Here is a 26,013-nt window from a genome sequence, read left to right on the forward strand (position 1 = left end):
ACAGAAATCAATGAAATAGAAAATAGAAGGATATCAATGAAACCAAGCTAATTCTTTGAAAATATCAGGATCACTGATAATGCTCTAGTGAACTGAATAGAGAGACAGAGGGAGAAAGAGAAAGAGGACAAACTAACATAAGGAAGGAAAGAGACCTTTGCTACAGATCCTATAAAAAGTTTGAAAAAATTAAGTGGAATATAACAAATACATTTATGCTAATAAATTTTATACCTTAGATGAACAAATTCTTTGAAACACAGTATTTCTTTTAAAGATATAAATGCATAATTATAAACGTTCCCTCAAAGAAAACTCCAAATCCAGCTGACTTCATCAGTGAATTACATCAAACATTTAGGAAGAAATAAAACCAAGTTTAAGCAAACTAACAAAATAGAGGAGGGAAAAACACTTTCCAATTCATATTATGGTGCATAAAAGGATAACCCTGATGTTAAAACTATACAAGAACATTACCCCCCCAAAAAGGAAATCAGAAACCAATATCACTCGTAAATAAAGGCATAAAGACATTTTTTAAATATATTCCTAAATCTAATTTATGAAAAGGATTCTACATTGTGACTAACAAGGGTTTATTCTAATAATTAAAAATTGGTTTGATATTCAAAAATCAACACATTAACAAATTAAAAGAAAAATCATGTGATCATTTCAACTGATTCAAAAAAATATTTAACATAAAAATCAATACCAGTTAATGGTTTTTTAAAAACTCCCAGCAAACTATAGAGAGAAACCTCAATCTATTCAAATCTGCAAACAAACCCCCCAAACTATGAAAGTTTTTCATACCTATGAAAAGATAAGATTAGAAACAAGGAAAGTATAGCCACTCTCATCCTTTATATTCAGTGCTACACTTGAGCTACTCTCCATGCTCTGGGTGAAGAGTCTTTCTCCCTTTAGTACTTCTGCAGAGCTGCTAGCCTGCTACCCCAAGTCGATCGCAGTCTGCTGAAACTTTAGCCAATGTATTTTCTGAACATCTAGACCCGGCCCATACTGAGAAATAATGAGACTTCAGGGGACTGAATGTACTGCACTACTTCTCTGTTCAGTCATCCCCAGTAAAGCCTATTCTCTCTCCACACTGGATAATACTTCTGGTACACACGTGTGATCCCTCTGCATGTGTACTGAATATATCTTGGAATTTATCCAGCATGCTCTAAATGATGTTTATGGAAAGTTACTGCGTGATTATTTTTAGTTATAGCAAGTATTGCAAACAATCTAACTACTCAATATTAGAGTACTGATGAATTAAATTATGTACATCTGGAAAACAGAATTACTGAACAGTTATTTAAAAAATGAAGAAATTAATTATGTAGTAACATGAAATAATCTCCAAGATATGATGTTAAACAAAAGGATAATGCAAAGAAAATGTGTATAATAAAGAAGAGGTGAGATAGATGATCGGTAGATAGATATGCATGTGTTTTTATATGGATAACCTATCTCTGTAAACTTACACAAAAAAATGTTTAATATTAGTTAATTCTAAGGAAGGGAACTTGTTGGCAAGGTAATGAGAATGGAAGGCAGATTTTTACTCTAATAGCCTTCTGTTCCTCTTCAATATTGAACCATCTTAATACATTAATTAATGCAAAGCTAAAACAAATATGAATTTTAAAAATAGGGAAAAACTCACTCCTATGAATCAAAGTAATATGTGGTTCTATACCTAGCACATGTGGTGTTTCCTGTTGTTATGCAGAGGATGTGCTGAGATATGATTAGGATTAGAATCTAGACAAGAAGATAGAATAGTGCAGAGAAATACCATGGCAATGAATGTCATGTGCCAAGTTCCATGACATTGCAGAGGCAATCCTCAGTGTATGTGAACCGAACCTGAAGTCTCTTACGTGCAAGGCTGTGCTAGACAAGCAGGGAGGATTCCCCTTCAACCATTCCCATTCTTCATGGCCAATGTGGTCCCCTACTCCGGCTCAGTACTGCTGCCATGTAAACACAGCTGTCTCTCAAGCCTCCCCCACCTGACCTCATTTTATCTGAGGCTTTAAAATCCCACTCCATGCAGTCAAAGCTGGCAGATGATAAAGTAAGATTTAAAAGGAGACGGATACCAGAAGGGAGAGGAGCAAGAGCATTCCTAGGATCAGTCTGTGAATCTAACCGCCAAATTATACCATAATTTACATGGGAAAATTCATTTCTATATCCTATACAACCAACATATATATATACACATAAAACCCTTTGCTTAGAGGTGACTTTTTTTTATTTGCCACCCCAAGTAAAGGCAACAAAAGCAAAATAAATCAGACTACATCAAACCAAGAAGCTTCCGTACAGCAAAGGAAATCATTAAGAAAATGAAAAGGCAACCTACAGAATGGGAGAAAATATTTGTAAACCACATTTATCTAATAAGGGGTTAATATCCAAAACAGGTAAGGACTCATTCAACTCAGTAACACTAGGGAAAACAGTATGGACATTCCTCAAGGAATTAAAAATAGAACCACCATATGGTCCAGCAATTCCACTTCTGGGTATATATCCAAAGGCAAGGAAATCACTTCCTCAAAGAGATTTCTGTATTCCCAAGTTCACTGCAGCATTATTCATGATATATATACATGCACACACAATTGAATATTATTCAGCCTTAAAAAAGAAGGAAATCCTGCCACGTATAATATGGATGACCCCAGAGGGCATCATGCTGAGTGAAATACCAGACAGAGAAAGACAAAAACCATATGGCATCACTTACATATGGAATCTAAAGAAAAAATAAGAAAGAAAAAACCAGAAAGTAGAATGGTGGTTGCCAGGGGTGGGATTGGGGGGAGGCTGGGGAGGGGAATGGAGAGAGGTTGTAAAAGGGTACAACTTTCAGTTAAAAGATGAATAGGTTCTGAGGATCTAATGTATAGCATGGTAACTATGGTCAATAAAACTACTGTATAACTGAAGTTTGCTAAGAGTATTCTCACCAAAAAAACCAAACAAACAGGAAGTAACTATGTGAAGTTAATTAAATTGATTGTGGGAATCCTTTCACAATGTATGTTTCTATATATCATATATATATATATATATAATCACATACAGTTTGAGGATATTACAATTTTATCTGTCAGTTGTACCTCAATAAAGCTTGGGGTGAAACACTGTGAAAAATAACCTGTTTGTAAATTAAGGCCCTTCCCTGTTTATACTCCCAAATGGAGACATTAAGACTGAAGGTCATAAGAGCAAATAAAAGTCAGGCTGATATTTAGACCCAGTTAGTAAGGATAGTTTCTTTCTCTAAAAGTTAATCTTACATTGAATCTCCTTCCTGCAGAAAAAAGGCTGGTCAGTTTATGAAGACTGGGGCAGAACCAGAAACTCTAGTTAGCACAGGCTGCAAGGGAGAGCAGACAATTCTGAAGAGCTTCATGTTGGCAACTTTAAGTAACTTTTTTCCCTCTTTTATCTCTGACACAAGACTATGAAACAGATGGTACCACTTAGCTATTTATAGTTTGTGTTGAAACTTGTTAAAAACAGTTTGGATCATGGTTAAGAAATCTTACCACCCCTTAAATGAAATATCACACAGGGTTTTTTCTTAGAAGGTGTTAGAAAGACAGCTGATGATTACGGTCAATGTTTCTTCTTTCTACAGATGACAAATCTAAAATCACCAACGGCCTTCTGGATGCAAGCAAATATACACAGAAAATCAAATACAAAGAGAAGGAGGGAAGAGAGGGAAGAAAGCTGTCTGGAATAACCAGAACTCTCCTTGGCCTGAAGGGTTGGGAAATCGTTACATCTCTGAAGTTAAGCCCTAAAGTTAAGCAGGTGCACCTTTGGTCTCTGACACAGATAGAGAGCTAGAGAGCTAGAAAGAGAGATCCAGAGATAGATCAAGAGATTTGTTGAGGGATACATAGATGGGCAAGTGGGTGGGTGGATGCATATAGATACTGCAATGCATCTTTCTACTCAGTGCATCTTTTCCCTTGAATGAGTTGTAGCAGTCATTTGAGCTCTTCAACAACTGTTCCCTGTTTTGCCCTTCTGCACACTTTGTAGATCCAAACTTCTTTGCTCCTTTTACATTCTCTACCCTCCATTCTTTCCCATGAATGTTTAATAAGACCTTTTTCTTGAACTGTGAACTTTTTGAATCCCTACATCCATTTACATATAAGAACTTGTGTTGTGGGGAAGACCATTAACTATGTGACCTATGATCATTTTGGCAGAAACCACTAACTGTCTCCCAAAATATGTTTTCCTTCTCTGTGGCCATACAATCCTCTTGCAGTTTGTTGAATATGCTTTTTGGCTATATTCTCTCCAGTGCAATGTGAGAAGTGATTGGGGTCACTTCCAACCATAAAACATGTCCCATGGTGCTACTCTTAGTTCTTTTCTTCTTCATGATAACTGGGAAAGTAACCATCAGGCTGACCCTGAAATCAGTATTTTTAGGAAGACACAGCCACCATCAGTCTGGGTCTTAAATGATTGTGTTGAGAAAAAAAACAATCACCCAATGAAGTAAACAATATTTCAGACTGTTAAGTGGCAAATGAATGGTGTTTAGCCATTGCTATTTTGTGGCCTATTTCTTACAGCAGTATATTCTAATTAATACATCAAACAAACCTACCTTCTTGAATTACAGTATTCATATTTGTAAAATGAGAGTTGTACTAGATTACTTCTAAGATTGCTGTTTATGTAATATACTATGATCTTTAACCTTAGGTTAGTAAAGGTGTTCTATAAATATTAATTTGTTCCTACCTACAGAGAGCCACACAGTAACATACAATACATAAAATCCAGAAATTGGGAGAAAGTGGAGAAATATGCATAATAAAAAAAATGGTGAATGCAAGAGGCTCAGAGGAAATATGGGCAGGAGGGAAGAGAGGGGAGAAAGCTGTCTGGAATAACCAAAACTCTCCTTGGCCTGAAGGGCTGTGCTTCTCAAAACAAACAGAGGGAGCCTTGTGCCCACAAAGACCAAGAGAGTGTAGCATGATAGCTTCACTGAGGTTAGAAGCAGGGTTAAATTTGGTGGGGCAGTTGGGGGAGGGAGACTCAATGAAAGTCAGAGAAGGAAAACCCATATTCAGAGGGACTGAAATTAGAAACCCAGTTAGAACCACTGGCACCTAAGGATGGCCAGACCAGGGGATCCAGGCTGCCCACTTTTCCTTTGCCATCATCGACCTCAAACATGTGCATTCTTTGCCATTTCTGCTTTTATTGCCTCTTAAATGTACAACAAAATGTGCAAAAAAAAAAAAAGTTGAAATCAAACTCCTTTAGAACATGCACAGTGGTTTTATAGAAAGATGAAATAATGGTTCCAGTTTGTTTCCAAAAGCATTTGCTGTATCTCAAACAGGGGGAGAAATGGAGTTAGGGTATTAACCAAGTGCAGACAATGAGCTGGAGGTACCAAAGAGAAAGTTAAAGGCAGAGGATCTTCCAAGGAATCAGACAAAGGACCAAGGTCTGGAGCCAACCATTTGAAGTGCAATAATAAACAAATAACTTAAATTTGACTCTACTATATGCTGGACACCATGTTAAGGAGTTTCCATATACTGCTTCATATACATATTTCGTGTACTATTTCATATACTATCCTCCAAAATAATTCTATCCCCATTTAACAGATCTGAAAACTGAACCACAAAACAGCTAGAGCAGTAAGCCGAGTGCAAGTTCTAACACAGCCTCTCATTCCAGTATCTATGTGGATTCACTACATTAGATTGGTAGCAAAATTGGAGCAGAAGAGTAAAAAAATCAAACATCTTCATGAGACTCACAAAGGTTCAAAGACAGAGTCTAAAGATAAACTTTCAAAGGTATGTGTTCCTCCTCTTTTCTAGACCCACCTGATTGCCTTCCTTACCTCTTCTCCTCCCAGAGACCATCTCCTCACACCCCCCTCACTGTCCCTCCTAACACCCACCCTGCCCAAGACAAACAATCCACTGACCGCTTCATATCAATCACCTCTTCTCTCTCAACAATTTGGACTCAGAGATAAAAACTGTTATTAGTTGGTAATAGGTACTTGACTGAAACAACACATGGCTTCTGGGCAGTTACAGTGACTATAGACAAGATGGGCAGCTCAAAGCAAATACAGCAAAAATGGGAGAAAAAGAGAATGAGAAGAAAGTTCAATGACTCTTGAGAGTCAGAATGCGCCTTCAGATGGACTTTTCAGGCTCCACTTCCAGTGTCCTAAACACTAGGCTCTACCTTCTGCCTTTGGGTATTTAGGGACTTCCCAGGTCCAGAAAGTAATTTTTAAATGAATGGAGGTATATGTGCAGTTTATGTATTAGAAGAGAACAGAGAGAAGATTTAAATTCATCCCAAATTGGTTTATAAATTTAATATGATCCCAGTCAAAAGCTCAACAGTATATTATTTGCTTGTTTGCTTGCTTGTTGTTTATGGAAATGGTTCTAAAGCTGGTTCTAAAATGTACAAGAAGTCAAAGGTCTAAAATAGCTAAAATAAGGAGAATAAAGTTGGAAGACTAATACTAACAGATATCAGTACTTTAATATAAAGTGACAGTAATTAAGAGACAGTGGTAATGGCATAAGAAAAGGATAATAAAGAAGGGAATGGAACAGAGGCTCTAGAAACATACACATCAGTAGATGTTAATTTATGATAAAGGTCACAACACAGAGTTGCTGTAGGCTGTTTGTCTAAAATTCTTATGCTGAAATGTAACCCCAATGTGATGGTATTTGGAGGTGGGGCCTTCAGGACATGTTTCAGTCTTGAGAGCAGAGCCCTCATGAATGAGGTTAGTGTTTGTGTAAGAGAGACCTTGGAGTGCTCCCATGTCCCTTCCACCCTGTGAGGACACAGCAAGAAGGCGTCTATCTATGAACCAGGAAGCAGGCCTTCACCAGACACTAAATTTACCGGTGTCTTGATATTAGATGGTAGTCTCCAAAACAGTGAGAAACACACTCTGCTTTCTATAAGCCACCCAATCTATGGCATTTTGTTATAATAGCTCAAATGGAGTAAGAATAGAGCAAAAAAGGAAAGTCTTTCCAGTAAATGTTTCCATAAACAGTGTGCATATGGAAAAAAGAATCTTGTCCCTTCCTCACACCGTACACAAAAATCTATTCCAGGTGGATTGTAAATGTGAAAGACAAAAAACAAAAATCACCAAAAATATACATAGATAACTATCCACATGTCTTTAGTGTAGACAAAGATAACTCAAACAGGTCACAAAAGTACCTAACAATAAAGGATAATATTGGTAAGTTGGACTGAAGTGAAGCCAGGTTATCTAGAATAAATAGAGAATTTCTGTAACTCAATAAGAAAAAACACAGCTGGCTCAATAGAAAATGGATACAAGACTTCAACAGACTTTTTATAACAGATGCTATACAAATGTCCAAAACATGAAAAGATGATAAAAGCATTGGCTCTTAGAGAAAAGCAAATTAAATCACAATGAAATGCTATTAAACAAACACCAGAATGACTAAAAATTAAGCGCACATAAATACTGACTGATAACTCAAAATGTTGGTAAGGCTGTGGGAAAAATACAGGATTCTCATTTATTACTGGGAAGAAAAAATTTGTTCAGCCACTTTAGTATTTTATGGTATCTACTGAAGTTACATACTGATACAGCAATTCTATTCCTATACAGATCCCACAAAAATATACCCAAGAATAATTACAGTGGCATTATTTAGTAGCAGCCAAAAACTGGACTCAGTCCAAATGAAGGAATCACACGCTCCACTCAGTTCTCTCCCCTGCTGGACAAGACTCTTCAAAAGCCAAGATCATGACAACTGTAATAGTGATATCTTGGTGGACAGAGTTAGGGTGTGCTGATTCCCTAAGACACTTCCAGGCACCAAGCCCACCCTCTGTCAAGGTACCCTCTTGGGAAGGTAGTCCCAGGCACTTAATTTGAAATGCACCATGAGTTCAGAGGTTTTGTGCAAAGACAGTTTGGGAAATAAACGTAGTCTGCTCCACCCCATCAGAGCCCTAACCCAGAGCCATTATGAGAACAAAGTGAAAGAGTGGGTGGTTTCTGCTAAGTCACTATTTCAGCAGTATCTCATATTGCTTTTAAAGCATGAAGCACTTCTGAATGAAATCTAGCAGTAGCTCACTAAGATTTTATGTAAGTTGTGGTGCCAGAAAAAAACTGTGGGCCAATAAACAGGACTGTGCCTGACTCAGATCAGCTCAGCAGGAGTCTGGCCATGCTTGACTGCGATAAGGACACGCGTAAAAAACACTGTTGCAGGGGGTGCCCTGCTCCCTGAGGGCATTCTCCCTGACTTCTATCTCAAGCACCACCTTAAGCAAGAATGAAAAAGAGGAAAATTTCCCAACAGGCAATAAAAAAGTATAGCCAGTGTGTTACCCAAGAAACTCAATCTACTTGAAGGAAGTGACAACATGCTGGTGCCCACAGCATTCTCTGATGTAACCCATCATGTAACTCACAGCCGCTGGCCTCTCAGGGCCAAGTTGGAAGGCCACTGCAAGGCTGGGCTTCTTCCCTGGAGGCAGTTAATACAGACTCAAGACCCACGATCAGTGTGGTAGGCTATACAGGAGGTTTCTTCTCCACAGACTGCCCCAAACTTTTCCAGTATTGATTAGTGGATGTTTTCTTATTTAGGGACCAGTTGTTCATAAGCAGTGCACATTCATTCAAAAGTAAAAGCAAATATTTATAATTTTTCCAAAAGGAAACTTAAAGGCAGGAAACACAGATTTTAAGAGAAATTAGAACTAGGAAATAAAAAATTGGAATTGACTTGATTCTTTTCTAAGTGTGGATGATGTGTCATAACTGCTGCTCTTCTCCCTTTCATTCACTCACGTTTCTTCACACTCACTTCAGCTCTCATTAGACTGCCTTTCTCTACTGCCCTATACTTAGCACCTTCCCAGCTCTAAGCCTCCCAGCCAAGTACCCAGGTGAAACTAACAATAGGATTAAGCCAGATGAAGGTTCATTCCACTCCCAGACTCAGTCTTACACACTGTTGGAAGAATTCTCCCTGGCTCTCACATCTCTGTGTGTTTTGTGAGCAGAAGCTCTGACAACTTTTGTTCTGCACTATCATTTCAAGGATTTTTATGAACAAAACAGTCTAAGAAAAAAGAGATAGGATCTCTCTCTGGGGTAAAGGGCAGGCATTATCACTGCCTACCCTAGAAGATCTAGGCTTTCTAAAAGCAGGGCTCCTCTCTTGAAATGCAACCCACTGCATGTGGAAGTGTCATCTAGTCTTTCATGGTCTCTGGGAATTGGAGTTCAAGAACCCAGCACAAATGCCAATATTCTGCTAGTACTAAGGTTGCAAGTGAATCTATAATCCTTCTCTAACACAGGAGTCTCCTGTTGTCTATCAGTATCAATAAATTTATGGTAGGCTACCTTGTCAGTTTACAAGCAGGGTAAAAATCTCCGAACCTTCACAGCTCTTGAATCACCTGTGGCCTGGGGCAGCTATGAAATATAGGTTGCCTTTCTTATAACTCTGAAAAGAGCAAATAAAACCTGAATGGGAAAATTGCTTCTGTTAATCAAAATGACTTATATTTCTGTTTCCAGCATGTGAATAGTGGTTAAATTTAGTTTACTCCAGTGCATCTCAACCTTTTGCATGTATCAGAACCACCTGACTGGTTCATAAAAGTATACATTGCTGAGTCCCAACCCTCCAGTTTCTGATTCAGGGGGTCTGAAGCGGGGCCTGACCTGTTTGGCCATATTCAGGATGAGGAAGCCAGCCAAGGTAACAGTGGAGGAGGGAACCTGAAGGAGGAAATAGAGCAGCTGCACCAAGAGGAAGCCTGAAATGGAGAAGCCAGTGGAGACCCAGCAGCCCCCGAGGGATGGTCCAGGAGCCCCGGTTCCTGAAGCTCCCAGAGCCTCCAAGAGGGCTTGCTGTAAATATTGCCCTCAAGTTCTAGAAGGTATCAAGTGTTTAACTAAACCACCACCCATTATGGGAGTTAGCTTGAGAAGGTTACTTTCCCTGCTACCAAAAAAACATTGACCAGAATATTGCCAACATATCTTGGCCAAATGAACCTCAAAGCATCCTCTTCGGCCCTGACTCTGCTTGTCTTCCTCACTTTCTGAGATGCAGAGATACTTCGGTCTGACATCATTGTTGAGTGACTACCCTGTCCAGTTCTTATCCTGAGCTGCTGGGCTAAAATGGAACAGACCCAGGGTCAGTGGGACTAACTAACTTAGCTAAGTGGGTCAGAGGCACAGAACTGGAGAGCCTGCAGTGACTTCTGAGATCACAGAGACTCAGATTAGTCTTTACTCCTCATTTTTGCACTGCCAAGTTTGCTTTTGTCCAAATTATTTGATAGAGAAAAAAGTATTCAACATATAATTTGAGTTAATAATAGAAATTAAAAGGCTCTTGATTAGTGGATGTTGTCTTATTTAGGGGCAGTAAGGTGTTCATAAGCAGCTTACATTTATTCAAAAATATAAGCAAGACTTTGCTTAAAGGCAGTTTTAATGACTTGGAGAGATATAATGCATTAACTGGACAAAGCATACAAGTATGATCCTATAAGTGACCATAGGTACTAAGGTATCATATTATACAGTACTATAGGTACCCAGCAGAGCAGTATAATCAGAAGGAATTAAATATTTTATCTAATTCATTGAAAGAGAGTGGAAAAGCGGTTGCCAGGGCCTGGGTTGAGAGGGTAGGTAGAAAATAGGAAGAAGTTGGAAAAAGGTACAAACTTTCAGTTATGAGGTGAATAGGGCTGAGGATCGAATGTAAAACATGATGACTATGATTGATAAGACTGTATTGTATAATTGAAGTTTTCTAAGAAACTGGAACTTAAATGTTCTAGCCCTTCCCCCATCACCCTAACAACAGGTAAATATGTGAGGTGATGGCTGTGTTAATTAACTTGATGGAGGGAATCCTTTTAAAATGTATACACATATCAGATCATCACTTCAGACACTTAAAATTTCTTACAATTGTATTTGTCAATTGTACCTCAACAAAGCAGAAAAACAAATACATAAATATTTGGCCCAAAATAATTCACTCTGACTCTTAGGAAAAACACATAAGTGTGGAAGATTGATCTTTCTGCTTTCCTTCTTTCTATCATCACAGCCTTAGTATGTGGCTGGGAGCAAGGACAGAAATCAGTTGAAAAATACTAAGAGAATTTTTTTCATGTTTTCTTTCATTAATGATATCATCTGGGCAAATGCAATTCAAAAGCATTTTAGAAATCTTAGTATTTACCAATTTAAACTATTGACAGATTGTTAGATTACACAAAGGCACTATCCCAAACATTATAATGATGATTCATGATTACAAATATTAGGAAAATCTTAATAAGAAATTGCATTTCCAAAACCATCTTTTTCCCTACATGGTACCATACCTATGAAATATATACCTGACTGTAGGAGAAATAATGACTTCAGCAAATACAATTTTCTGGAACTGGGAATACAAGAAACAAACTTCTACCTTCACCTGGGCCCTCAGACTTATACAACAAGCCAGTTTGCACACTTAAATCCAGGTAGGCCAGCTCCACACACAAGTTACTACTGCAAAGGGGCTCCCACAAGCTCACTTAAAAATTTCCTACCCATCACCTCAATCTCCTTCTGAACCTTTTCTCATCCTTTTATTCTCAGCTATCTCAGCAAAAACACGTCTGCATCATTTCAGGATGAGAATTAGCACCACATAACCATAGTGTTTATGTTCTTCCTAGATTTTTTATAGCTTTTAACATATATTGTCCCATATTTTAGAGTTTTTACTTTTGTACTGAGGTAAAATTGAAATACAAGATTGTATTAGTTTCAAGTTTGCAGCATAATGATTCAATATATGCATGTATTGCAAAATGATTCCAGCAATAAATCTAGTTAACATCTGTCATCATACAATTACAGATTTTTTTTATGTTGAGAACTTTTAAGATTTATTCTCTTAGCAACTTTCAAGTATACAGCATAGTATTTTTAACTATAGTTACCATGCTGTACATTACATTCCGAAAATTATTTATTTTACAGCTGAAAGTTTGTACCTTCGGCCTCCTTCACCCATTTCACCCACCCCTAATCTGCCCACTTCTGGCAACCGCCAATCTGTTCTCTGTATATATGAGCTTGGTATACATTTTTTAATTACTTATTAATTATATGCTGCATTTGCTATGTGCCTATTACATACTTAGAAGTTTACATTTGTTAACATTATTCCAGTCCTTAATTCAACCAATATTTTTAAGTACCTAAGTGCAAACTGATTATCATTAAATATCTTAGGGACTTGGCAGTGAGCAAGAACAAGAAGACCCCCTGCTCTGTGTACAGGAGGCATAATTTTATACAGACATAAGTGCTGTGAGGAGATTTCAACAGGGTGATGTGGTGCTGGCTGGGGGCCTCTGTTGATGGAGTGGTTAGGGAAGGCTGAGGCAATAAGGCAGGTGACATGACTGACAGGAGAGAGCTAGCCAGATGTGACTCCACAGGGAAAGACTCTAAGATTAGAGTGAGTTGTCCAAGTATTAGGGACAAGGGCCATCAGCAGGGCTGAAAGAGAGGATGCATTTAATCAGGAGGTTAAATGATAGGACACAAGAGGGAGAGAGAGACAGGAGCTGAGCTAATCACTAGGCTCTCCAAGGCCACAGTACCGCAAAGAGATTAGAGTTCATTCTAATTGAGTTGAAAAACCATTAGAGGATTTTGAACAAAGAGATGATAGGATCTATTATACGCATTTCAAAAATCATTCTGGCTCTCCTGTTGAGAACAAAGTGGGGGAAAGGGTATAGGCAGAGAGAAACTTAGGAAACTACTGCGCTGTCTTGGGGAAGAGGACAGGAGACGGTGAGAGGTCGGACACGGGACTCCTGTCCAAGTGAGTGTTCTCAGGACTTGCTGACGATTGAATGATTGAATGTAGGCTCTAGGGAAAGAAAGGATGAGTCCTCCAGTTTTGTGTTGAAAAATTGGGTGGTAAATAATGTTATTAATAATTTGGGGGAGCCTGGGTGGAAATGAAAATTTTTTGTTGGGAAAGAGGGTCAAGAATTGTGTGTTTGTCCTACCAAGTTCTGGACATATTAGACCTCTTTAATCCTTACAAAATAGGTATTACCACCATCCTATTTTACAAGCAACAAAGCTGGATATTTAGAGATGTATTAAGTTTCATGATCCGAAGAAGTAAAGCTAGAATTCCTTCTCAGGCCTATTGTAAAGTCATGGAACCTGAGAAACTTCAAAAATGCCCCACTACCTCTCCATAACCTAGCCAGTAGATTTCAGGATCCTTGAGGGCAGAGACCAATCATTTTGGGTCTTCCATATCAGTTAGCATCAGTCGTATGAAAGATGTTTCTGGAAAAGCAATGGTTTTGGAATTTTCAGGGTTTTAAACATATACATAAGCATTATTTGAAAGTGAAATCACTTATTCTTCCCCAGAAGCATCTTTCAATAGCTTGGACAAAGGCGGTGACCTTGGACATGGGAGTGCCTTTCACCATTAGATGTTAAGTACTTGAGAATAGCTTTATTGTACCTTCTGCTTCCAAGCAAAAGATAAGCTGCTATGTCAGTGGGCAAAATAAAAGAACTAAAACAGAAGGCAGACTTTGCAAACAAATTACAAAATATTCTGCTTAATAATCTCCACATCATCTTTTAAAATTTATTTTCACTGTGACTGTCTACTAAGCTGTGGTCTTATTAACAATTTAAGTGACTGCGATAAAAAAGTGTGGCCTAAGTAATGTCAGTTTTTTTTAAACATACACTTGTGTATTACTAAAAGCCTTTATGAATCATATAATAATCTTCCTGATTCTAATAGCTAGAATCTCCCTATTCATTAGGACCATGAAACATTCATAATGATTTATACCCAGGGCCTCATTTTCTGTTGTACTCAGAAAGCTTCCATTTACATTATTGGTGTGTGTCTGTGTATACATAACAAGAATAACCCTTTAGTGCTCTTAAACTTTTGAATAGTTGAATTTTGTTAGACCGAAATAATCATGTTTCTGGGTGTGTTTACTATTTCAGTTAATCCAATCTGCTTTCTCTTTCTCCACAACTATTAAGGTAAATATTGAGCATCAATCTTTTTCAGTATGCTGCATGAATGAACCTTACATGGAGTAAAATGATTCCTGCACAACAACTATAAGGAAGATGAAGTGCATATGGCAAAATTACCACTGAACTATTTCTTCTGTTCTGTGAGAAATGTTTTCTTATACAACTGGGCCTTTGATTCAGTCCAGGCGAGTGATTAAGAATAAAGGCCCTGGAGGCCCACTGCCTAGCTTTAGTTGCCAGATCCACTGGTTACCAGCTCTCTGAGTCTTGTCTTCACCAGCAAAGCCAGGAAAATAGTATCCTTTATGATTGTGTAGTACTCTGAAAAATGCATAGATTGTTTGAAGATTTAACTAGTTCATACATTCTCCCTACTTGTTTCTGCAGTTTGATCACAAATATGTGGCATGTATTTTGTTTCACTATTGGTCTTTTTCTCCTTAGAACAATTGTCATCTATTAATGGGAAAAAAAATAGCAGAGTTCATGGCCTAGTTGTAGAAAAAATATATACAAGTAAGGCTAACTGAGATCTATAAATCAATAATACATCTCAAGAAACTAGAAATATCTATGAACTTCAATTGAAGATTTTTTAAAACAATAATAAATGTGAGAGGTGTTACCAATCATATGTTTGGCATATAAAAGATAATGTTTGGATGGTAGAAATCATTCTGTACATTCTGAACTGAATGATTTCTGCTTAGTTATGCATTGGGAAACCAAGCCAAATTTGAATATGTTTTTCAGGAAATTGTAAGGAAGAAAATGAATCTATGTACCATTACACTGGCCTGGAGGCACAGCTATTTAGGGCTTATCATATGTGACTACTCCATGCACTCCTAAATATGTTAATAGCCTCACAAGTGTTGTCTGAGACTTCACCAAAACCTCGCTCCTGAGTTACCAAGAAAACATTTCATAGAATCACCAATATAAGAGAATGATAATACGCTTATTATTTCCTTTGCCTGAGTTATCTTCCTCCAGATATTTACATTTCTATGTTCAACTTCACCTTACAGATTGGCTCTCAGGGACAATGCTACAGAAAAACAGAAAACCATTCCCTTGCCCTGAACTCTCTATACCATCTTTTAGCTTTACTTTTCTTCACAGGTCTTTTACCATGAGACAAAATTTAAGTTTATCCATGAACACTGAAATTTTGTTTTGTTCACTGCCCAGTGCTTGGCAAATAGTTGATGCTAATTAAATAACCATCTGTTGAGTAAATGAATAAATCGTTCAACATATTTAAAAATGTGTGTGTATGTGCATATATGTGACAGATGATAGATAGGAATATTTGCTTTGCACAATAGTGAGGAGCCACAAAAATAATTGTTCAAGGTGAAACGATAAAAAGTCATCTTAATAATCAATGGGAAATATTATTATAGTTTTGTGACTTTTCATGTTTTTGTTAAAACATTAAAAATGATTTTATTGTCAGTTCTACATGTATAGGTACATCAAAATATAGTAAAACTAATACTTATGTAGCACACTGTAATGTAAGAATGAGAAACACTGAAAATTAAAGCAGTTTATTTCTCTGTAAAAAGTTTTTATCAAGAATTGTTTGACAAAAGACAAAGAACAACAAATGCTGGTGAGGATATAGAGAAAGAGGAACCCTCCTACACTGTTGGGGGAATGCAAATTAGTTCAACCCTTGTGAAAAGCAATATGGAGGATCCTCACATGGAGGAATTCTAGGAATGCCACTCCTAGGAATTTACCCAAAAAAAACAAGATCCCAGATTCAAAAAGACATATGCACCCCTATGCTTATTGCAGCACTATATACTATAGCCAAGACATGGAAGCAACCTAAGTGGTCATCAGTAGATGAATGGATAAAGAAGAGGTGGTACATATGCACAATGGGATATTATTCAGCCATAAGAAGAAAACAAATCCTACCATTTGCAACAACATGGATGGAGCTAGAGGGTATTATGCTCAGTGAAATAAGCCAGGTGGAGAAAGACAAGTATCAAATGATTCCAGTCATGTGTGGAGTATAATAACAAAGCAAAAACTGAAGGAACAAAACAGTATCAGACTCACAGGCTCCAAGAAGTGACTAGCGGTTACCAAAGGGAAGTGGGGAGGGACGGAGGGAGGGAGAAGGGCATTAAGAGGCATTATGATCAGCACACATAATGTAGGGGGATCACGGGAAGGAAGTACAGCACAGAGAAGACAAGTAGTGACTCTATAGCATCTTACTATGCTGATGGACAGCATTTGTGGGGGAGACTTGATAATATGGGTGAATGTAGTAACCACAATGTTGCTCATGTGAAACCTTCATAAGATTATATATCAATGATACCTTAATTTAAAAAAAGCACTTATAGAAAAAAAAAGAATCATTTGAACAAAGCTTGCCTCCTTCTCATGGTATAAGTCACCGCATGGATGGAGCATCTCTATTACACCTTGGTGAACTGTCATACTTCTAAGTCTGGATCACCTTAACCAACATTGTACCCTTTCTGTTTTTAACCTCATGAAATACCTCTGGGAACCCCTTTAATGTTAGTGTTTTCTGCCACTGTCTCTTCTTCTGGGACCTCTGCATCCTTTTCATAACAAGCCCTTTCTTTGCTTACGCTGATGAGGTCACCTTCACGCAGCCCTTCTGGCTGCGTTTCAGAGCCTGTAGAAATACAGCAGTCCCAGCAGCCCCACAGGCAGCTATTTTAACTCCATTTGCGTTAGATTTGAATCCTGCAGAGTTATTTTCACAATGAGGTAAACATTTCTGTCACATTGTACAGATGTTGCCCACTTTTACAATGCTTACACGTTTTCAATTGCATGCTGTATGACACATTTCTCCCCAAACTGAGCTAAAGTTACATGATCTCCAGCTGCAGTATCAACAGCCTGTCCAAAAGACCATGTAAGAAAATAGGCTTTCAAAGTTAAAACACTTCCTTGGCCCAGTGGCTGTATTAATGAAGTTGTGTTTGGTGGTAAAAAGCAAATTTTCACATTTTCAAGTGCCTAGGATAAACAGAGTGACAGTTGTAGTGCTTCAAAAGTTAAGCTATTTTACCTACATTACCTCTTCACTGCTGGGAAACCTTTGCTTTCTGTGCCTGCCTGAATAACACGTGTGTGTGGTGACCAATCACAGACAGACTTTGGGGAAGGTGATGTGGGGGTTGCCGATCATGTTTGGCGTCTGTTATTTACATAGTGATTTGGTGAACCAAAGAGCTAACAGCAAAGTTTGAATGTATGAATTTAGTAAATAGACTGTGATAACTGAAATTTGAACTGTGTTGTTGAGGGACTGGTGCTATTTACCAAGGTAACTGAAGTTCATGCATGTCGGAACCATGCAAACTGACGATTTCATATATATATGGAAATATCTGTCTCCAGAACCCAGACTTCTATTGTTCTAAAACTGACAGAGAGTAAAGCCATTTAATAAAGCATAGGTACAAAAAAATACAAATCTGGCCAAATGATAGCATAAAGAAATGAGGGTAAAGGAGAAATTCACATTGGCCTCCTTAAGGAGCTGGATTTTGCTTAGACTGCACCCGGTCCCAGCATCAGGGGACACCGGGAAGAGGGGTGTTAGCCTCAATCTGAAGGTTCTGCTTGATTTCTATTTGAAGGGACTTGTCTCTGAAGGCTGCTTTCAGATGAACACCCACAGGCCTCGGGGGAGGGAACAGGTGGATTTCAAGGCCCAGAGCTCCTACTGCGCAGGAGAGGGATCTGCATACCTGCCGTGCCTCCACGCTGTACAGTGGAAAATCCACACTTGAGCTGAGAGGAAAAGCAGGGCCCTGAGCAGGCTGAGACCTTTTTATCAAGGAAAGGAACAACTTACCTTATTTTGCCTTCAAAAGTGCAAATGTGGCCACTGAGCTCCACTCAACCCCAGCCAGACACCCCAATCCCACTCCCCAGGGACCTTCCTTATCAGCACTGCCTGTAAGCACAGCTTTGCAGCCTCATAGGAGGCACTGAGTTTCCTAAACTCGTACCTTCTGCCCATTCACATCTGCCTGCAGGACGCCTTGGACCCCTGCCCTAGGCCAGATAGGCAGCTTTGCCTTCCCTACAGGGAAGGGAAATTTCATCCCCTGGTCACTTTCGAGATCGAGCTCTAGACAAATGGGATCAATCATTTCTTCCCCTTTCCCTAGAGAGAACACTGTTCACCCTCTAACATCCCTGGGTGTGCACCCTCTTCCATGGCTACTTTCCATTTTCAGTCTACTGGTTAGGTGTCCCCACATAGACTGTGGAATCATTCATCACAAACTCTATTCCAGAGCATAGAGTCAGCTATTCTTTTGCCTTTCTTCCTCTTTACACACTTCCAGAATCCTATAGGTATTATCCATAGGCCCCTGGATAGAGTGCAGCCCATTTTGGGCTCTTACAATTAGGAATGTGGTGCTTAGGTAAGCGAAGCCAGGTTGTCAGCAGCCCTTACAGAATTTTATTTCAGATAAGACTTATTTCTGTGCACCTGTTATTGAACGGGCTTTTTCTTGTGAACTTGGCCACAAGACTTCTTGCAGCACCCTTGTAATAAGGTTTTTGCCTTCTCCAAACAACTAGGTAACTGACGCTTGGATAACACACTTAGGAGTTGGTGTCTTAATTATGAGAAATATACAAAACTTTCCCGTATATGAGACAAAGATGTGTCCTTTAGAGGTGCCATAGTCAAGCTTTATTTAGGTAGGAAAACATTGTCCATTTGGAAATCTGAAATTATGAAACTAATTACAAAGTGTAGAGCAGAGAAGTTGTGGAATTCAGAAGATGAGATGGCTTCTATTTAGTAAAATATGATACTAATGAACAAAAGGGCAGCGGGGACTTCAAACAGTAGCTATGACCTTAGGTTTCAGGACAAATGGACCAAATTTCCCCTTGCAACTTATGCAGTGTCCATCCACACAGAAACTCCTCAGACTATACTGCTCTTAGGCTAGGGGGTCTCATAAATATATTTTGCATAAGAAACTTCAAATGTGTCTGCTAAATATGCAGCTACCCCTACTCCACTACACAGAAATGCTGAATCTTGGTTTGTGAATATCCAGGAGTCTGGTAGCCCCTCTTCAATCTTAAGTCCTGTCTCATGCCCTCACCTGCTGCAAAACATGAATATATTTCTAATGCTTTAAAAAGGAGCATTACTGACCCTGTTTGAAGATGAATCAGGAAGAGTGCTAAAGGATAAACTTCTTTTTCATGAGTTAGCTAATTACAGGAGAGCTGTGTTTGACACATGCTTTCCTATACTCTGTAGCAGTGATTCTCTAGCTTCACTGTGCAGCAGAGGGACCCAGAGGGCTGGTTAAAACACTGATTGCTGGCACTTAACCCAGAGTCTCTTATTTCGTACATCTGGGATAGACACTGGGAATTTGCATTTCTAACAGATTACTAAGGGTCAACTAATGTTGCTGATCTGGGCATCACATTTTGAGAACCACTGATCTACAAGACATGTCTCTATTGGTTTACGTGATACCTTCGTGGTGAAGACAGTTCAAAAACCAAGAAGTTTAATGAAACCATGAAACTCTTAGAAGAAAACACAGGTAAAAATCTCTTGAACATTAAGCATGAACAATTTTTTCCTGGACACATCTCCTCGGGCAAAGGAAACAAAATAAAAATGAACAAGTGAGACTACATCAAACTAAAAAGCCCCTGTGAAGAAAAGGATACCATCAGCAGAACAAAAAGGCAACCTACAGTATGGGAGAATATATTCATAAACAGTTTATCTGATAAGGGGTTTACATCCAAAATATATAAAGAACTCATATGCCTCAACACCAAGAATAAATAAATAACTTGATTAAAAAATGGGCGGAGGACCTGAACAGATATTTCTCCAAAGAAGAAATACAGATGGCCAACAGGCACATAAAATGCTCCACATTGCTAGTCATCAGGGAAATACAAATCAAAACCACAAGGAGATATCACCTCACACCATTCAGAAGGGCCACTATCCAAAGGACAAGACCTAACAAGTGTTGGTGAGAATGTGGAGAAATGGGAACCCTCCTACATTATTGGTGGGACTGCAAATTGGTGCAGCCACTGTGAAAAGCAGTATGGAGGCTCCTCAGAAAACTAAAAATAGAAATACTGTTTGATGCAGTAGTTGCACTTCTAGGCATTTACCTGAAGGAAACAAAATCCCTGATTCAAAAAGATATATGCACCCCTATGTTTATAGCCATATTATTTACAACAGCCAAGATATGGAAGCAACCTAACTGTCCATCAATAGATGAATGGATGAAGAAGATATGGTACATATACACACAATGGACTATAATTTGACTACTAAATACAAAGAAATCCTCCCGTTTGCAACAACATGGATGGATCTAGAGGGTATTATGCTCAATGAAATAAGTCAGGTGGAAAAGACAAATACCATATGATTTCACTTATTTGTGGAACATAAATACAGAGCAAAACAGAATGAACAAAACAGCAGTAGATTCATAGACAGAGAAGAAACTTGTGGTTACCACAGGGGAGGGGTTGCAGTGGGTGGGTGGAGAGGTTGAGGGGGATAAAAGGGCACAAAAATCCTCAATCATAATGTAGGTTGGTCATGGGGATAGTAGTACAATATGGAGAATATAGTCAGTGATTCTGTAACATTTTCCTACATTGATAGATAGTAGCTCTACTATGGGGGTGAGGATTTAATAATATGGGTAACTGTTGAACCATTGTGTTGTATACTTAAAGCTAATATAAGGTTGTGTATTGCTGATATTTCAATTTTTAAAAATCACAAATACACACACAAAAAAAAGCCTAGAAGTCTACACACACTAATTGAGTGCCTAATAGATTCAGGTTCTGCTCTAGGCATCTGTGATGTGATGATGAATCAGTCAGATGTTGACTGCAACCACTTGATATAAATAAGAAACCAGCGGTCTGACTGAGAACCACTCCACTGCACCCACGAAAACACGTGAGCAATAGAATCCCAAGAGAAAAATGATGTTGCAAGGATTGCCTTCTATTCAAAGGTGATATAGATGGTGATTATTCACATGTTCATTCTTTTGGAACACCACAGCTTATCCAGAGCAGTGTACAGAATTTCCCCAAATAAAAAGGTAACGTGACATCAGACGTGCAAAGTGTATATCTCCAAAAGCCTTTCAGTGGGGTTTATTGTTTGTAATAAGTTCACTCAACCTTAAACTTTTACTCTTTTAATCAAATGGTATGGGGCATTCATCACTATACTTGATTCACACTGAAGCATATTCAGGAAAGCCTGGCTCCTGAAAGCGCATTCCAGACAGCTCAACTTGAGTAGCATCAGTTGCTCCGGCACAGGTATGAACTCAGCACTCAGGCACATGTTTAACATATCTTAATGACAACAGGTCACTAGAAGGAGCTTGAAGGTGTGTATTACAAAAATGGAGCATGAACTTTGTGGCTCAAGCACTCAGCTAAGTGTGTGAGAGGCAGTCTAGCTTAGCAGTTAAGGCCATAAATTCCAAAGCTGAACTGCTGGGCTTACCCAGGCACATGACCTTGGGCAAGTTATTTAGCTTCTGAGTGCTTCAGTTTTATCATCTGAAAAATGGAAATAATAACAAAGCCTACCTCAGAGAGGCGTTGAAGTAAATGAATTATTATATGCAGAGCACTGGGATAATGTCTAGCCCATAGCAAGTGCTCTGTGTGCTAGACTTTTGATTTTTCACAAAATAATGTCACCTAATTCCAACAGCACTACCGTGTGGGTGCTATTATTAAATCTGTTTTAAAGATGAGAAAACTGAAGCACAGAGGGGTTAAGTAACTTCCCCAAAGTCACACAGTGGTGGAACCACTTCTATGAACTCATGCAGTTGGACTTCGGAACTCATTTCCTTAATCTCAATATTATGCTGTTTCATGAGAGAATTGATTTTGAGACAGCAAGGTTCATAATATAATATAACTTACATGTAAATATACTTGGAGTATATAACTCAACTCCAAGTCGGAGTCTTTTAAAAACCCTTCCAGCATATCCACATACTCATCAGACCAATGAGGAAATTAGGCTATTATAATCATTATTCCTTCAGAATTGATGTCTCTGTCAGAGGAGCAGTGCAGTCTTATAGGAAGAGCATTTACTCTGAAGTCTGACAGACCCGCCCAGCTCAATATCTACAGGCAAGCTACGTAAATTCTCTGAGTCTGTTCGATCATCTGTAAAATATTAGTGGCAGTACCAACCTCTCGGCATTGTTTTGTGGGTTACGTGAAACGGTACATGTACGTATACCTCGCATAACCCCAGCACATGCTGGATGCCAAAAAATGTTAATTCCTTCCTTCTCTAATAATTACATAGTAGAATATTTCTGGCTATGAAACTAAATAAAGTAATACTTTATTTAGTATTAGAAAGCACATGTAGCCTTTCAAACATGCAATAAATCAGCAAGAGTGACTGTTTTGATGGGGATCCTGCCTTAAAACCCCAGGTCAAAGCCACTGGAAAGAGGGTAGAGAAAGTCAAAGCAGTATTTTCCTTCCACTTCTATGCAAGGAGCAAAAGTGAGAGCTTCATTGAAACTGTAGTTTTCCTTTAAACACTTAAAGTGTTCACTATCTTCCTTCTTTTACTGTCATTTTGAATTATCATCATTTCAATCGTCAGACTTCACTTGGGAGAGCATTTGGACTCCACTCCCAGAGAAGATAGCTCAGTAGCTATTTGCTTTGCAGTGTCATGGGGTGAAAGGACAGCTGGAGTTGGGAGAACCAGAAGTGAAAAAAATGAACAATTAAATAAACTATAACTTAAACATGTCAGTAAATATTACCTTTACCTCCCTGATGATGAGGCTGAGTGACCCCCACATAGCCAGAACCAGGTGGGTGTAGGCATATACACATATATGTACACATACACACATACAGGCTTGTGTATGTATATGCACACATAGGAATTTGTTACAAAAATCTGCCCATATTCAGCTGGCTAAGCTGGTTAAGCAGTCTCTGGAATGCTGTTATCTACATGTCTGAAGCTGACACTGGATGTGCACGGGGAGGGAGTCAAGGAGGACAGATGGATGTAAAGTTGGGGAGAGCAGGACAATCTGGAACCCAATTGCATGAGCTAGAACCCATGAGAAGGGACTGAAACTGAAGTCAGTACATGCTGCCTTTGAGCTTGGTTGAGTGGATGTCGTGCAGAAGCTGGGTTCTTCTCCATAAACACACACACGTAGCTCAGGTGACAGAGCAGCTGAAGAAGGATCCAGAAAGTGGAGCAGTTACGAGTCTGGCTGCCGCCTCACCCCAACCAGGTGAGTAAGCAGATAGGAGACGATGTGTGTGGTTACAGAATGGCTGCCACTTGACTTCCATCCTCCAGATCTTCCACAAGAATTTCTCTTGGCCCAATGTAACCAGATACATACAGATAAGGGAATTCTGGTAAATGTAGTTTAGCTCAGCCAAGTTGTTACTTACTAAGCTGTAATAGTTAATATTATCCTACACAGTTCCCGAGGTCAGGAATCCAAGAGGAGCTTAGGTAGGGGGTTCTCAGGGTCTCTCATGAGTTAGCTGTGGCTGAAGTCATCTGAAGGCTGGACTGAGTCGAAGGATCTACTTCCAAGCTCAGTCATGTAGCTGTCAGTCAGAGGTGCCAGTTCATTGCCATGTGGACTTCTCCTCAGAGCAGCTCACAATGCAACAGCTGCTTGCTGGGGAGTGAATGATCAGAGAAAGAGACAGAGACAGAGGCCACAGTGTCTTCTTAACTTAATCTGAGATCCGACATACCATCACTTCTGTCATATTCTATGGGTCACACAGGCCCTCCCTGCTGCCATGTGGGAGGAGACTGTGGGTACCAGGAGACGGGATGTGGGTAGGGAACATCTTAAAACTACCCACCACAATGTCGCATCTCAATGATTCCAAAACACTACTAAAACAATGCCTTCGATTTCAGAGTGGGATATTGGTTCTCTTCTGTTTAAGGAGTGCTGTCCTCTCTTCATTTTATCTATGAACACCATCCACTTCTCTGGAAACAACACATTTAATATCAGTGTCCTTCCTTTGTACTGGTTTTTATCTTCTACAGCATATTTTCACAAACATGTCACTGTTGAGCTCTACACAGCTAGTAAGATGACAAAGCAAGGTTCAAATTCATGTCATTCTGTTTCTGAGGACAAAGTTACTTTTACAATTCTAGGGCTAACTTAGCAGCATTCACTTTGTCAAAATAACCATTCTGTATTATGACTATTACTGAAAGGTTCATAATCAATTGACACAGTTTAGAAATTTTTTTCCTTCCTCCCATTATAAGTAATTTTTCTTTAGCTTGACTAGATATCTTCAGCACTATTTTCCTCTATGTCATATTAAAACCCAATTACATGCTTCATGCTAGTTTGTATTTTTGTATCTGTAAAGTATATGGGACATAGATTTCTCAACTACAAAACATCTTGCCAAATATAATCACTTACATTTTAATGTTTTCATAGATATTTTTAAAGCTAATGACTGTCGTTACTTAAATTAGTTTTTGGATGTAAATTAGACAACCTAAAGTGAGAAACTACTCTTCCAGTTATACCTGGTATTGTTTAGTTACTGGGTATCTTTTACCAATCACACAATCTCTGTAAGCACTACAGAGTGGCTTCTCTGAACCTCAGAATCATGGTTAGGTTTACATAATCCAGCTTCTTACCCTGCTTAGTGAATTGACCCAGAAATTGAAAAGGAAGTGAAAATGGAATCCTAATACTCTGCTTTCTTCCTGCCCTTGAGCCTGAGGCCCCTTCTCATCTCGCCCCCACCTCTTCTCTATAATTCACTACAGACAAATGTGCCCTTTAATAAAGATACCTGGATCCCCCAAAGCCACACAGATCCCCTAAATGCTTTTCAAGTCATCAAAAAGGCCACCCTCCTTTCCTAGTCCTGAGCAAGAATACATTCATACTCTTGCATTTTAAGTAATTACATCTCTTGGTCCATCTTCAAATGCTCCTTAACCTGGTGCTGATGAGTATTGCACCCAAGTTTCTTGGGGGTAATATCGTTTCTCCTCTCTCCAGCATTTTCTTGTTTACTTTTTAAACCATTATTCAACTGAATGCTATTCCTTAGGCAAATTATCAACTACTTGGAGGACTCACAAAGCTTCTTGAAGTTTCTGGGTAAACAGGGCAGAGGGAATTCCCTTTACAGTTTTAGTATTTCATAACAACATCTTTTTTAAATGTGGCTACTATATTACACTGTGATTTACCTACTCATATGACCCTCCAAGTCACTTTTCCCAGCACTCTTACTTCCAGACTGTAGCAAAGGACCTGCCACATAGTAATCATTCAGTAAACAACGTGTCAAATAAATGGGCTCTTAAATGACCAAGCTCTCTGCTAGGCTTTATCTAACACTGATTCCCTTCTCATGGTGGAGTGGAAGTCCGGACCAAAGGGGTGTTTTCTCCATCCCCAGTCATTGACATGTAGCCATTCCCTCCCCACACGCCAATGAGAAATGAACATGGAAACAATTCTCAGGCAAAAGCATTTGCTTAGAAACGCCATCTGGAGGGCCTCGTGACATCCCTACCCTCTCATGAAATGTTTGTCCGGGTTCCTAGTTGCAATCAAGAGTTTATGACTATGACTGATTACACAGAAAGGGAGTTTATTCAAACATATTCAGAGGTCTCAAAATTGCTGGGA

This window comes from Manis javanica, chromosome 6 (genome assembly GCF_040802235.1).
Source record: "Manis javanica isolate MJ-LG chromosome 6, MJ_LKY, whole genome shotgun sequence".
In the NCBI taxonomy this organism is placed as follows: Eukaryota; Metazoa; Chordata; class Mammalia; order Pholidota; family Manidae; genus Manis; species Manis javanica.